General features: G+C 39.1%; 1 long non-coding RNA gene across 1 annotated transcript in view; it reads right to left on the reverse strand.

Annotated features, from left to right (window-relative positions):
• The window catches only part of LOC118006048, a 21,770-nt gene continuing 8,704 nt past the window's right edge, over positions 1 to 13,066 (reverse strand). The window contains exon 2 of the long non-coding RNA XR_004677926.1: positions 1 to 194. This is a non-coding gene — a long non-coding RNA (uncharacterized LOC118006048). The remainder of the gene's footprint in view (positions 195 to 13,066) is intronic.

Here is a 13,066-nt window from a genome sequence, read left to right on the forward strand (position 1 = left end):
TTTATCCTGCACTCTCAATTTCATTCCATTGTTCTATAGGTCTATCCTAATGCCAGGGCACAGTTTCTATATCTTGGTAGTAAGTTTTTGAAATTGGGATTTGGGGGTTCTCCAGCTTTTCTTTTTTTCAATGGTTCTGGCCACGCAGGACCTCTTGCAACTCCATATGAATTTGAAAGTAGGCTTTTCCATTTCTGAAAAAAAAAAAAATGCCATTGGTATTTGGATAGGGATTACATGGACTTTGTAGTTTGCTTTGAGTAGTATGGACATTTCAACAACATTAAGTCTTCCAGTCCATGAGCATGGGAGAGTTTCCATTTATCAGGACTTCATTAATTTCTTTCAGAACTGCTTTTAGTTTTCAATGTACAAGTCTTTCACCTCCTGAGCTAAATTTATTCAGAAGTATTTTATTTTTTTGGGTGCTATTGTAAATGGGATTGTTGTTGTTGTTTCTTTGTTTTTTAAGTAGGCTCCATGCCCAGCATGGGGCTTGAACTCACGACCTCGGCAGAGTTGCATGCTCTACCAACTGAGCCAACCAGACTCCCCTGTAAATGGAATTTTTTGGGGGGGGGGGGATTTTATTTATTTCAGACAGAGAGAGAGTGAGAGCATGAGCGGGGGTGGGGGGCAGAGGGGCAGAGGGAGAAGCAGACTCCTCACTGAACAGGGAGCCTGACGCAGGGCTCAATCCCAGGACACTGGGATAATGACCTGAGCAGAAGGCAGATGCTTAACTGACTTGAGCCAGCCAGGCGCCCCTGTAATTGTTTTGTTTTGTTTTGTTTTTTTAAAGATTTTATTCATTTATTTGACAGAGAGAGAGAGAACAAGTAAGCAGAGAGGCAGGCAGAGGGAGAGGGAGAAGCAGGCTTCCCGCTGAGCAGGGAGCCCGATGCGGGGCTCGATCCCAGGACCCCGGGATCATGACCTGAGCCGAAGGCAGCAGCTTAACCGACTGAGCCACCCAGGCGCTCCACCCCTGTAATTGTTTTATTAATTTTATTTTCAGCTTGTTCACTGTTGCTATATAGAAACACAACTGATTTTCATGTGTTGATCTGTACCCTGAAACTGCTGAATTTTTCCTCTTCTATTACTTGAAAGAGTTTGAAAAGGATTGGTATTTGCTCTTAAATGTTTGGTAGTATTCACTAATGAAGAAGATACCTGGTCCTGAACTTTTCTTTATTAAGAGGTTTTTTATTACTGATTCAATCTTTTTACTTGGTACAGGTCTGTTGAGATTTCCTATTTCTTCTTGAGTCAGTGTGTTTCAGTACTTTGTCCATATTTCTTCTAATTTGTGTTTTTCTAGGGATTTGTCCATTTCATCTAGATTATCTAACTGTTGACATAACAATAGTTCATAGTATTCCTTTATAATCATTTTTATTTCTGTAAGGTCAGTAGCAATGTCTCACCTTTCATCAAATTCATACTTTAATTTTATTGCATATTCTTTTTGTGATACTCTGGATTTCTACTTAAATATTCAAGATTATTTTTAATTTTCTATATTTGATTTAAGGCTGAGTATGTTTCACATATCAAATATCTTTGACAAATAAAGATCTATAACAATAGGGATTTTTAAATATTTGCTACATAAGAATTCACTATAAGCAGTGTTTTTCCTTCTCAAACTTAGCTTAAGATTATCAAGTGAAATTTAGTTATAATTTATAATATGCCATAAAACAAAAATAATCATTTCAAAATATAATTTCTTTCAGATACAAAGGGCTTAACATAACTAAACTGTACGATGGACCATGTGTAAGTAAAGTCACTCTCATTTTTCATTTGTAGGAGTAAACCAGATATACTGATATGCTGTAGAGAGCTTTAAATGGTTTGTTATAAAAAATTTCAAACATAACATAAAACTAGATACAATATAATATCATATGCCTGTCATATCAGTCCAACAAAGTATAAAGTGTTTGCCACATTTCCTTCATTATTCCTTTTTTTTTTTTTTTTTTGCCTAAATATATTAACGCACGTCTTAGACATCATGTCATTTTACTAGGAAGTGTGGACATTTCCTTACATGCCCACAATACTGTAATCACACCTAATTAGTACCCTGTCATCTTCTAATATGTACTTCATGTTCAAATTTTCCCAGCCATCTCAAAAATAATATCTTCTGGGGAAATAAAAGTATTTCAGCCTAATAATTCAGTAGTTAAGAACATCCAGTCCACCTTTCTGTTCCCTGCCATACCCAATTTCTGGGATTTTTTTTTAAAAGATTTTATTTATTTGAGAGAGAGAGAGAGAGAGCATGCACGAGCAGAGGGGAGGAGCAGAGGGAAAAGTAGACTCCCTGCGGAGCAGGGGACACTCGATCCCAGGACCCTGGGATCGTGACCTAAGCCAAAGGCAGACACTTAACGGAGCCACCCAGGGCCCCCCCCAATTTCTGGGATATTGACAAAAGACACTAACTGGAACATGAAAGGTTATTCAGAGAGTGAATGGACCAGGTCTTGCTTAGCTCTGGCCTAGATATTGTGTCTTTGACTTCAGGGTCATAGGGCGAAAGCAAGAACTCAGCTGATGCCATAAAGATCATTGTAGAGTTATGAAGCACAGAAACAAGACTGGGGAAAGTCATCTTGGAACAAAATATAAAAAGGTGGAAGGTAAAGCAGGTAAAAAATACAATTATATACTTTTGTAATAATTTTATGACAATATCTTCTGACACAATCTCAACAAGTTGACAATACTCAACTGATGTATAGACCAGCATACATATTACTCACTTGGGGAAGGTCTATAACCTGAAAGTTCTCTAGTTCTACTAGAGAGAAACATAAAGACTTTTAGGCATTTCCATGATTTGGGGTAACTCTAAAGAGACCTTACATTTCCTCTACCTCTGTCAGATGCCTTTGACCTGGGCTAATTCATAAAAAATCCTGCTGAATCCTCTTCTCTTATATCTGGACCATAGCCCTTTCCAAAATAAACTTCTGGTCTTACATCTTTTTCAAATTTGTAACTTCAAAGAGATGCTTTTAATCTTAAGGATATCAATAAGATGGTGTCTGAAAGCTTTCTGCTGGCAGAATTTCTTTTTGCTCAGAGAGGTTGGTCTTTTGTTCCAATAAGACCTTCAGCTGATTGGATGAGGTCCACCCACACTGTGGCAGGTAATCCTGGATTAAATGTTTTTTTAATTGAGTTTATTTTAATTCTAATATAGTTTATACACAGTATTATATTAGTTTCAGGTGTACAATATAGTGATTCAACAATTCTATACATTACTCAGTGATCATCATAAGCATACTCCTTAATTCCCATTAGCTATTTCACCCATCCCCCTCACTCACCTTCCCTGTGGTAACCATCAGTTTGTTCTCTATAGTTAAGAGTCTGTTTCTTGGGGGTGCCTGGGTGGCTCAGTCAGTTAAGCATCTTCCTTTGGCTTAGGTCATGATCCCAGAGTCCCAGGATCAAGCCCCGCATCAGGCTCCCCACTCAGCAGGGAGTTTGCTTTTCCCTCTGGCCCTCCCCCCTCTCATGCTCTCTCTCTCTCTCAAATAAATAAATAAAAAAAATTTTTTTAAGGAGTCTGTTTCTTGGTTTGTCTCTCTCTTTTTTTCCTTTGCTCATTTGTTTCGTTTCTTAAATTCCACAGATGAGTGAAATCATATGGTATGTGTCTTTCTCTGACTGACTTATTTTGCTTAACATAATACCCTCTAGTTCCATGTCATTGCAAATGGCAAGATTTCATTCATTTTTTTTTTTAAGATTTTATTTATTTGACAGAGAGAGAGAGAGACAGTGGGAGAGGGAACACAAACAGGGGGAGCGGGAGAGGGAGAAGCAGGCTCCTGGCCAAGCAGGGAGCCCATTGTGGGGCTCCATCCCAGGACCCTGGGATCAAGACCTGAGCCAAAGGCAGATGCTTAACGACTGAGCCATCTAGGCGCTCCAAGATTTCTTTTTTTTTTTTTATGGCTGAGTAATATTCCATTGTATATTTATATCACATCTTCTTTATCCATTCATCTATCAATGGACACTCAGGCTGCTTCCATAATTTGGCTATTGTAAATAATGCTGCTCTAAACAAAGAGGCCTGTGAATCCCTCTGAATTAGTGATTTTGTATTTTGGGGATAAATACCAGTAGTGCAAGTACTGGATCACATGGTAATTCTATTTTTTAACTCTTTGAGGAACCTCCATACTGTTTTCCATAGTGGTCGCACCAGTTTGCATTCCCACCAACAGGGAACAAGGGTTCCTATTTCTCTGCATCCTCACCAACACTTGTTTCTTGAGTTTTTTATTTTAGCCATTCCGACAGGTGTGAGTTGATATCTCCTTGTAGTTTTGATTTGCATTTCCCTGATAATGAGTGATGTTGAGCATCTTTCCATGTGTCTGTTGGCCATGCGATTAAATGCTGAATGTTAATCCCATGCAAAACACTTTCATAGAAATATTCAGAATAATGTTTGATCAAATATCTGGGCAGCATGGCCCAGCCAAGTTGACACATAAAATCAGTCATCACAAAGCCTGTCTGAGAAACACTGGTTGGAAGACAGCTGGCCTCCAGTGCAAAGCACCTACCTGCCCCAGGGACCACTACATGTGCAGGCAATGAACTTTTTATTTTATTCAAGTCTTTTCATGTTTGTCTATTTACTAAATGGCACTTGAGTCTGCCTAAGACAAAAATGAAGATACTATAATCATAAATCCCAGGGTGGGCTTAGCCACAAACTATTAACACTATTAAGGGGATTCTGAAATTGTGCTGGAGGCAAGATCAGTCCACAAAATCAATAAGAGTTCTTTATAGCAGTAACACCCAATTAAAAAATAAAATAAAAAATAATACATCACTCAAAATAGAAACAAAAACTACGAAGTATCTGGAAATTAACTATAAAAGAATAAAAATGCTCAGGACTTCCAAAGAAAAAACTTTAAAACTCAAAAGGTATTTAAAATCATATGAATAACGGAGAGACCGTCCATGCTCCTAGATTATAACTTAAGTAATATGATTGTTAGTTTTTTCTAAACTATTCTAAAAATTCATTTCATTCCCAATCAATATTTCAGTTGGGTTGAAGATCTCTGATAAGTAAAGGACACTATGGTAAGTTAGTAGACAGCTGACAGAACTGGAGGATATTTGCCATTTCCAAAAACAACAATAAGCTAATATTGAGAATGTGTGTCTAAATAAGCAGCAAGAAAACATACAGCAAACCAACAGGAAAATAGGCAGAGGCTACGGTTTTATACAAGAAAGATAAAGACTAATTAGCATAAGAAAGATGTTCAAAAGCTCGTGAATAACCAGACAGGTTCAAATTGAAACAACAAGATACCAATTTGCACATGTTATACGAGTAAAAATCAGAAAGCTGGGTCATGTCTAATGCTGTACTCTTCATGACATGTGGTAAGAGTGAAGACTGTCCCAGCCACTCTTTTCTTTTTAAAAAAAGATTTTACTTATTTATTAGAGAGACAGCAGGAGCAGAGGGAGAGGGAGAAGCAAATTCCCTGCTGAGCAGGGAGCCTGACACGGGGCTCAATCCCAGGACCCCAGGATCATGACCTGAGCCGAAGGCAGCTGCTTAACCGACTGAGCCACCCAGGCGCCCCTGTTACAGCTACTCTTGAGGAGCAATCAACCACTTCCTAGGCAAAATAAGAAATTAAATACACGCATATCTAGCGGGCCAGCATTTCCAAACCTAGGAAATCACAAAGCAATTCTCTCATAGCTTTGTAAAGTGATATACATGTTTATTGCAGTGTTATTCATGGTGGCAGGTGGCCATGTTGAGGGCAACCTGGGTGAGACTAGTCCAGAAATCAACTAGTAAACTGTGGAAGGCGTCTTCATAGAGGTCCATGCAGCTTTCAGAATAAAACAGATGTACATTTTGGCAGTGTGAGTAGATCTCACAATATTGCACTGAGCAAAAAAGAGAATAATTCAAGTACCTCAATACCATTACGTAAACTAAAAATAACCACAAACAGTACATATTTTATGCAAACACATAAACAAAAAGAGACATACTGAACTCATTAAAATGTTTAGCTGTAATGTGAGGAGAAAGGGAATAAATGAATAAATGAATGAATGAATGAATGAATGAATGGTGGCCCCTCCCCATAGCCCTTTACCAAAGCACAGTGGAAACTGTTTTTGACAAGATCGAAAAGAAAATAACAATATCCTTGGTGGGAGGACTAACAGTTATCACTTATCGACTGCTAGCTGTGTACCTTGCCCTGTGTCCCATGCTTTGCCTATATCTCCTCCCCCATGTTTCTACAGCCCTCACCATGAGGCAGGTGTTGCTATTAGCTACATTTCATATTGAAAGATGGAGAGGTCTACAGAGGGATGTGACTTGCCCAAGGCCACACAGCTAGGAACAGGCAGGGCTGAGTCTTGAACCCAGCTGGTCAGCCTCCAGACCCTGTTAATAGCACTTTCTATGCTGCCCATGGCACCCCATAGGCCTCTGACCAGACTCTGCTTCACCAATGTCACTGCCTCTATTCTCCACCTTTCTGCCCCCTGGCTCTCCTGGGGTTCAAAGACTCACATAGTCATCTGCATCCTTAGCTCTCCTCTTCTCTTCCCATTTCCACTCTGTGCTCCTATTCTTCATTGACATTAGAATGTCTCCAGTCTGCCTTAATTCACAGAATAATGGTTTAGCCATTCCTCCTGCAGGACTGTGGGTGTAGTTATCAATGTGGTAGTTTTTCTCTTAACTTTCCCAAATTTGATTTCTCTAAGCCAATACTTCCCTTGCAGGAAAACTCCTGAACTTACCATGAAGAATTATAGAACTTGCTGAATCCCCGACGATCAAGGGAAACATAATGGTTGTCACTTCCAGTATCATCCCCTGTGGAGGAGAATGCTGATGCTGGAGGAAACCAATGGTTAGAGGATCAAACTCCTTGATGTTTGCTTCATCAATAAATGATTCTCAGTAGAAATTCTGGCTGGCAAACATTTCTCTTGGTTAATCAGAATCTGTTAAAAATATCAACTATTCTGTGTTCACATCCCAAAACTACAGGACTTATGCCATAGATTCCCTCTGTTCTCATACAGATTGTGAGCAAATGACCCCAGAAGTCTAAACGATGGGATAGGTGCCTCAAGAGCAGCTATAGATACAATTCGAGGGTTCTGGTCATTATGGAGCTGAATATGTGTCATGTGAGTGACACGGATTTCAATATACCAGGATCTGGTTTGGGCAATTTCAACCATACCATAAAAGAGAGACTTTTATCCAAAGAAAATGTATTGAGCACAATACTGCCTGGCCACAGTATGGTTTCTAAATACTATACAAGCACTAACTTACTTAAGCCTCACTACAAACTTAAGAAGTACATCCTCATTTTATAGACAAAGGAATGGAAGCTTTAGAGAGTTGCACACAATTCCACACTGAGGATTCTACTAGAACAAACTGCATAGATCCTTATATAAAACATACAGTAATGGTCCTAGGGAAACACATATATACACATGTACACATTAAACTGAGAAAGATGAGGAAATACATGCTTGTGTTAATGTATGTTTATTTCTTAACATGGTTTAATGCTTTTCCGCTTTCCCAAAATTATAAGTTGCAGACTAATGGTATTACTTAGGACTAAGGACATTTACTCGACACAATCTAGAAGTTATAGTCATTTGTTCCAATTTCTTGTCACTTCTTAGGACACAGCATAAAAAGAATGAAAAGAACAGAATGAGATTCTTATCAGAAGTTCTGAAGTGAACCCCAGGCAACATGCAGTAAGAATGAAAAGCCTCCCAAACTCAGAAATTCTGATGCAAAACTAGAATTAGGAACCATTTGACTCAATTATCTTCTTGAGGTCATGCAACAAGAGTCCTACAATTCTAAAGAGAAAATTGCTTATATCTGATGGCACTGGGTGGTTAGTGTAAACATGTCTTTTCCTCAGATATGAGAGACCAGACAATGTCTATAGAAATAAAAGAAGTGGACAGAGATTTAATATGAGGATGAAATTGTTTAAGATGCAAAGAGGGGGCGCCTGGGTGGCTCAGTCGTTAAGTGTCTGCTTTCGGCTCAGGTCATGACCCCAGGGTCCTAGGATCGAGCCCCACATCGGGCTCCCTGCTCAGCGGGAAGCCTGCTTCTCCCTCTCCCACTCCTCCTGCTGTGTTCCCTCTCTCGCTGTGTCTCTGTCAAATAAATAAATAAAATCTTAAAAAAAAAAAAAAAAGACGCAAAGAGGAGGGGCGCCTGAGTGGCTCAGTCAGTTAAGCATCAAACTCTTGGTTTCAGCTCAGGTCATGATCTCAGGGTTGTGGGACCAAGCCCCGCAACACGCTCTGTGCTCAATGTGGAGTCTGCTTCAGATTCTCTCTCCCTCTCTCTCAAATAAATAAATAAAATATTTTTTTTTTAAAAAAAGAGGCAAAGAGGAGATGAGATTAAGGGACAAAGTAGAAACCTCCCCTGAATTCATGTTAGTGGGCTTGAATCTGTTCCAACATGTCCCGCACACATGCATAAAATGACATCTGTATGATAATAACACCACAAAGGAGCAGGCGGATGGAGTTACATAGAAGCAAAGTTTTATACAGTATTAAAATTAAGTTGGAATTAACATGAACTAAATTGTTATATGTTAAGATGTTAATTGTAATCCCCAAGGCAATCATTAAGGAAATAACTAAGAAATATAATAGGGGCGCCTGGGTGGCTCAGTCGTTAAGCGTCTGCCTTCGGCTCAGGTCATGATCCCAGGGTCCTGGGATCGAGTCCCACATCGGGCTCCCTGCTCGGCGGGAAGCCTGCTTCTCCCTCTCCCTCTGCTTGTGTTCCCTCTCTCACTGTGTCTCTCTCTGTCAAATAAATAAAAATCTTTAAAAAAAAAAAAAAGAAATATAATAAAAGAGGGGCGCCTTGGTGGCTCAGTCAGTTGAGCATCCAACTCTTGATTTCAGCTCAGGTCATGATCTCAGGGTCATGGGATTAAGCCCCATGTTGGGCTCCATGCTGAGTGTGGATCCTGCTTGAGATTCTCTCCCTCTGCCCCTCCCACTCGCACATGCACACACACTCTCTCTCTCCCCAAATAAAAAAGTAAAAGACATGACAGGCGGGCGCCTGGGTGGCTCAGTTGGTTGAGCGACTGCCTTCGGCTCAGGTCATTATCCTGGAGTCCCGGGATCGAGTCCCGCATCGGGCTCCCTGGTCGGCGGGCAGTCTGCTTCTCCCTCTGACCCTCCCCCCTCTCATGTGCTCTCTCTCTCATTCTCTCTCAAATAAATAAATAAAATCTTTATATAAAAAAAAGAGAAATGACAGGGCAATTAAAACAGTACTCTGAAAAATATTTAACACACAAGAAAAGGCAACAACAGAGAAATAGAGGAACAAAAAAGACAAATAGAAAACAAATTACAAAATTACAGACAATTCCACCCATCCACAACTACATAAATGGATTAAACATTAAAACCAAAAGCAGAGATTGACAGAATGAACAAAAACATGATCCAATTAGATGCCAGCTACAAGAGACACATTTTGGATTCTAAGACACAAATAGGTTGAAAATAAAAGGATGAAAAAAGACTCATGCAAAACAGTAACAAAAAGAAACCTGACGTGGTTATACTAATATCAAACAAAGTAGAATTTATCCAAAAATTGTTACCAGAGACAGAGGATGTTTTATAATGATCAAAGAGTCAATCCAGCAAGAAGACATATAAACATTTTTGCAACTAAAAATAGAGCCCCAAAATACATGAGGCAAATTAAAGAGATAAATAGACAATTCCACAATAACAGCTGGAGGTTTCAACATTCCATTTTCAATCCTGGATAGAGGAACTAAGCAGAAGATCCAAAGTAAAAGAGAGTAACTATACCTATAATACAGACATCACAGACCTAACTAGACATCTATAGAACACTCCATCCAACAACAGCAGAATTACACATATTTCTCAAGTGCACATGAAATATTCTCCAGGATAAACCATATCCTGGACCATTAAAAATGTTCAATAAATTTGAAAGGATTGAAATCATACTAAATATATCCTCTAATCACAATGGACTAAAATTAGAAATCAATAGCAGAAGGAAATACCTAAGAAATACCTAACAAAACTATTGGCAAATACCTAACAAACCTAGGTACATACTTTCCTTCCAAGCCAGTACTCTCACTCCTAGGAATCTACTACTCTGAAGACACACCTCTATACAAAAATATATATGTGCAAGGTTATTCACTGCAGCGTTGTTATTGCAAATAATTGAAAACAACCCAAACGGGGCGCCTGGGTGGCTCAGTCGTCAAGTGTCTGCCTTTGGCTCAGGTCAGGATCCCAGGGTCCTGGGATTGAGCCCCACATCAGGCTCCCTGCTCCTTGGGAAGCCTGCTTCTCCCTCTCCCACTCCCCCTGCTTGTGTTCCCTCTCTCGCTGTGTCTCTCTCTGTCAAATAAATAAATAAAATCTTTAAAAAAAAACAAACCTAAATGTCTACGCATAGGGGAGTGGTTAAATACACTATGGTATGTCACACAATAAAGAACAATGCAGCTGTAAAAGAAAAGTAGAAGGTCTCTGTGAGCTGATATGGAGTGTTTTCCAGGGCATTCTGGAAGCAGAGAAAGCAAAATGCCAAAGAGTATCTACAGTATGCTACATTTGTGTAAGAAAGAAGAGGATAAGATAAACTACGCCTGTATCTGCTCATTTGTGCAAAGGGAATATAGACAGGGTAAACCAGAAACAAAAAAGAATGGTTCCCTATAGGGAGTAGGTGGGGAAATGATGGAAAGAAATGGGGAAGGGGAACAAGATAGCAGGAATGAGGGGGGAGCAGCACTTCTCTGAGCATATCTTTTGGTACAGCTCCCTTGAAACCAGTTATGTTTCACATACACAAACATAAACAATTAAAACCATCCAGGATGTGGGGGGACTCGAAATGGAGTACAAACATTAAGGATTGCACTAGCTGTGTTTTAAATTGCATAACCACACTGAAGGGGGTAGGGAAGAAAATAACCAACTAAGTAACTTTATGGAACAGTATCTTGACTGGCTACTGTAAGGCTAAAGACAAGAACTCTACGTAAATGCTATAATCCAGTTGGTAATTGTTGAGGGAGAAGATGCTGGATTTTGTGGGGGACATAACAGATTTGATATGAGGATTACATTTTAAGGGCAGATGTGCTGCAGGCAACTGGGAGTGACTGGAGCTCCAAAGAACGTTAGGGAGAGCCATCCACCCTCGCCTAATAGATCACAAGTCTTTACTTCTGCATTAAGAAATGACTCCTCCGGACGCTCCATTCAAGACAGTTAGAACTCTAATCCAAAGAGCAGTAGAAGACAACTCATTCCTTCTTTTGTAACTTGCCTGGACATGTTTTCACTTATCAATTTGTAGAGTCGTATTTATTAGCCATTAGGTAAGGGACATTTATTTACTGTAGTTGCCAAGAAGCTATAATGGTTTACAATACAGTCTACAGTTCATTCTTGGTCTTTTATGGCATTTATTTACTTATTTAAGTGGCCTAGCCTTTCCTTTATGGCCTCTAGACCATATCTTGCTTGGGAAAGTCTCCTCACCACAAAGGATATAAAAATATTTTCCTAGGGCGCCTGGGTGGCTCAGTTGGTTAAGCAACTGCCTTCCGCTCAGGTCATGATCCTGGAGTCCCTGGATTGAGTCCCGCATCGGGCTCCCTGCTTGGCAGGGAGCCCACTTCTGCCTCTGACCCTCCCCCCTCTCATGTGCTCTCTCTCTCTCATTCTCTCTGTCTCAAATAAATAAATAAAATCTTTAAAAAAAATTTTTTTTCCTAAATTTCATTCCAACATTTTCATCGTTATATTTCACTTTTACCCATTTAAAGCCAGGCAGAATTTATCATGTATGTGGTTGAAGTTAAAGTGTAGGTTTCCTTCCGGATGAATTCTCAACCTTATGAACATTACTCTTTCCCATGGAATACCATTGACTTTTATATATACATATACTTCACTATTTGATGAAAGTGGATTTATAAGAAATATATTTTGTAAGATAAGTCTATACCCAATCATTTTTCTTTTTAAAAATAATTTTGACTGTTTTTCAAACATTTATTCTTCTATACACAAGACCCTCATTCTGAAAGTTTTGTCTGTGACTGACATAATCCTATTCCAATGCCATAATTTTAATTATTGTAGTTTACATTTAATATCTAAGCACTATCTCATCACTCCGATTTCTTAAGGTTTTCTTGCCTGCTTTTTTCTGTCATCTTTAAAAATATTTTCTTAAATATTCCCCGATCTCATTTGTAATACTGATTTTAACTGCCAGCATGATGCTTGAAATGTTCTGTATCATGATCTGGGTGGTTACTCAGGTGTAGATATATTTAGATGTCGCATACTTAAGATTTGTTCACTTTGCTGTACGTGTAACCGCATAAAAATTTTAAAATAAACTTGTATTTTTTTTTTTAAGATTTTATTTATTTATTTGAGAGAGAGAATGAGAGAGAGCACATGAGAGGGGGGAGGGTCAGAGGGAGAAGCAGACTCCCCGCCGAGCAGGGAGCCCAATGCGGGACTCGATCCAGGGACTCCAGGATCATGACCTGAGCCGAAGGCAGTCGCTTAACCAACTGAGCCACCCAGGCGCCCTAAACTTGTATTTTGATACTTTTTTTTCATTTTGAGAAATCTCTGCTCTTAATTTTAACTCTGCCTTTTTTAGCTTATTTTTTCTAACTTGTAGAGATGGATGGAGCTTAGATGATGGATTCTTCAACCTTCTTTTCTAATACATGTATTTTAGGTTTCAGCAGTATTCTTCAATTTAAAGCAAATTATACCTAAGGACAAGGTACATACAGAAGTCATGTAAGCTTAAGCAGGATGAAGCACCTCCTCAGTACTTTTTTTTTTTTTTAAGATTTTATTTATTTATTTGAGAGAGAGAGAGAGAGAGAGA

The sequence above is a fragment of the Mirounga leonina genome, unplaced genomic scaffold (genome assembly GCF_011800145.1).
Source record: "Mirounga leonina isolate KUSES-001 unplaced genomic scaffold, KU_Mleo_1.0 Mir_94, whole genome shotgun sequence".
In the NCBI taxonomy this organism is placed as follows: Eukaryota; Metazoa; Chordata; class Mammalia; order Carnivora; family Phocidae; genus Mirounga; species Mirounga leonina.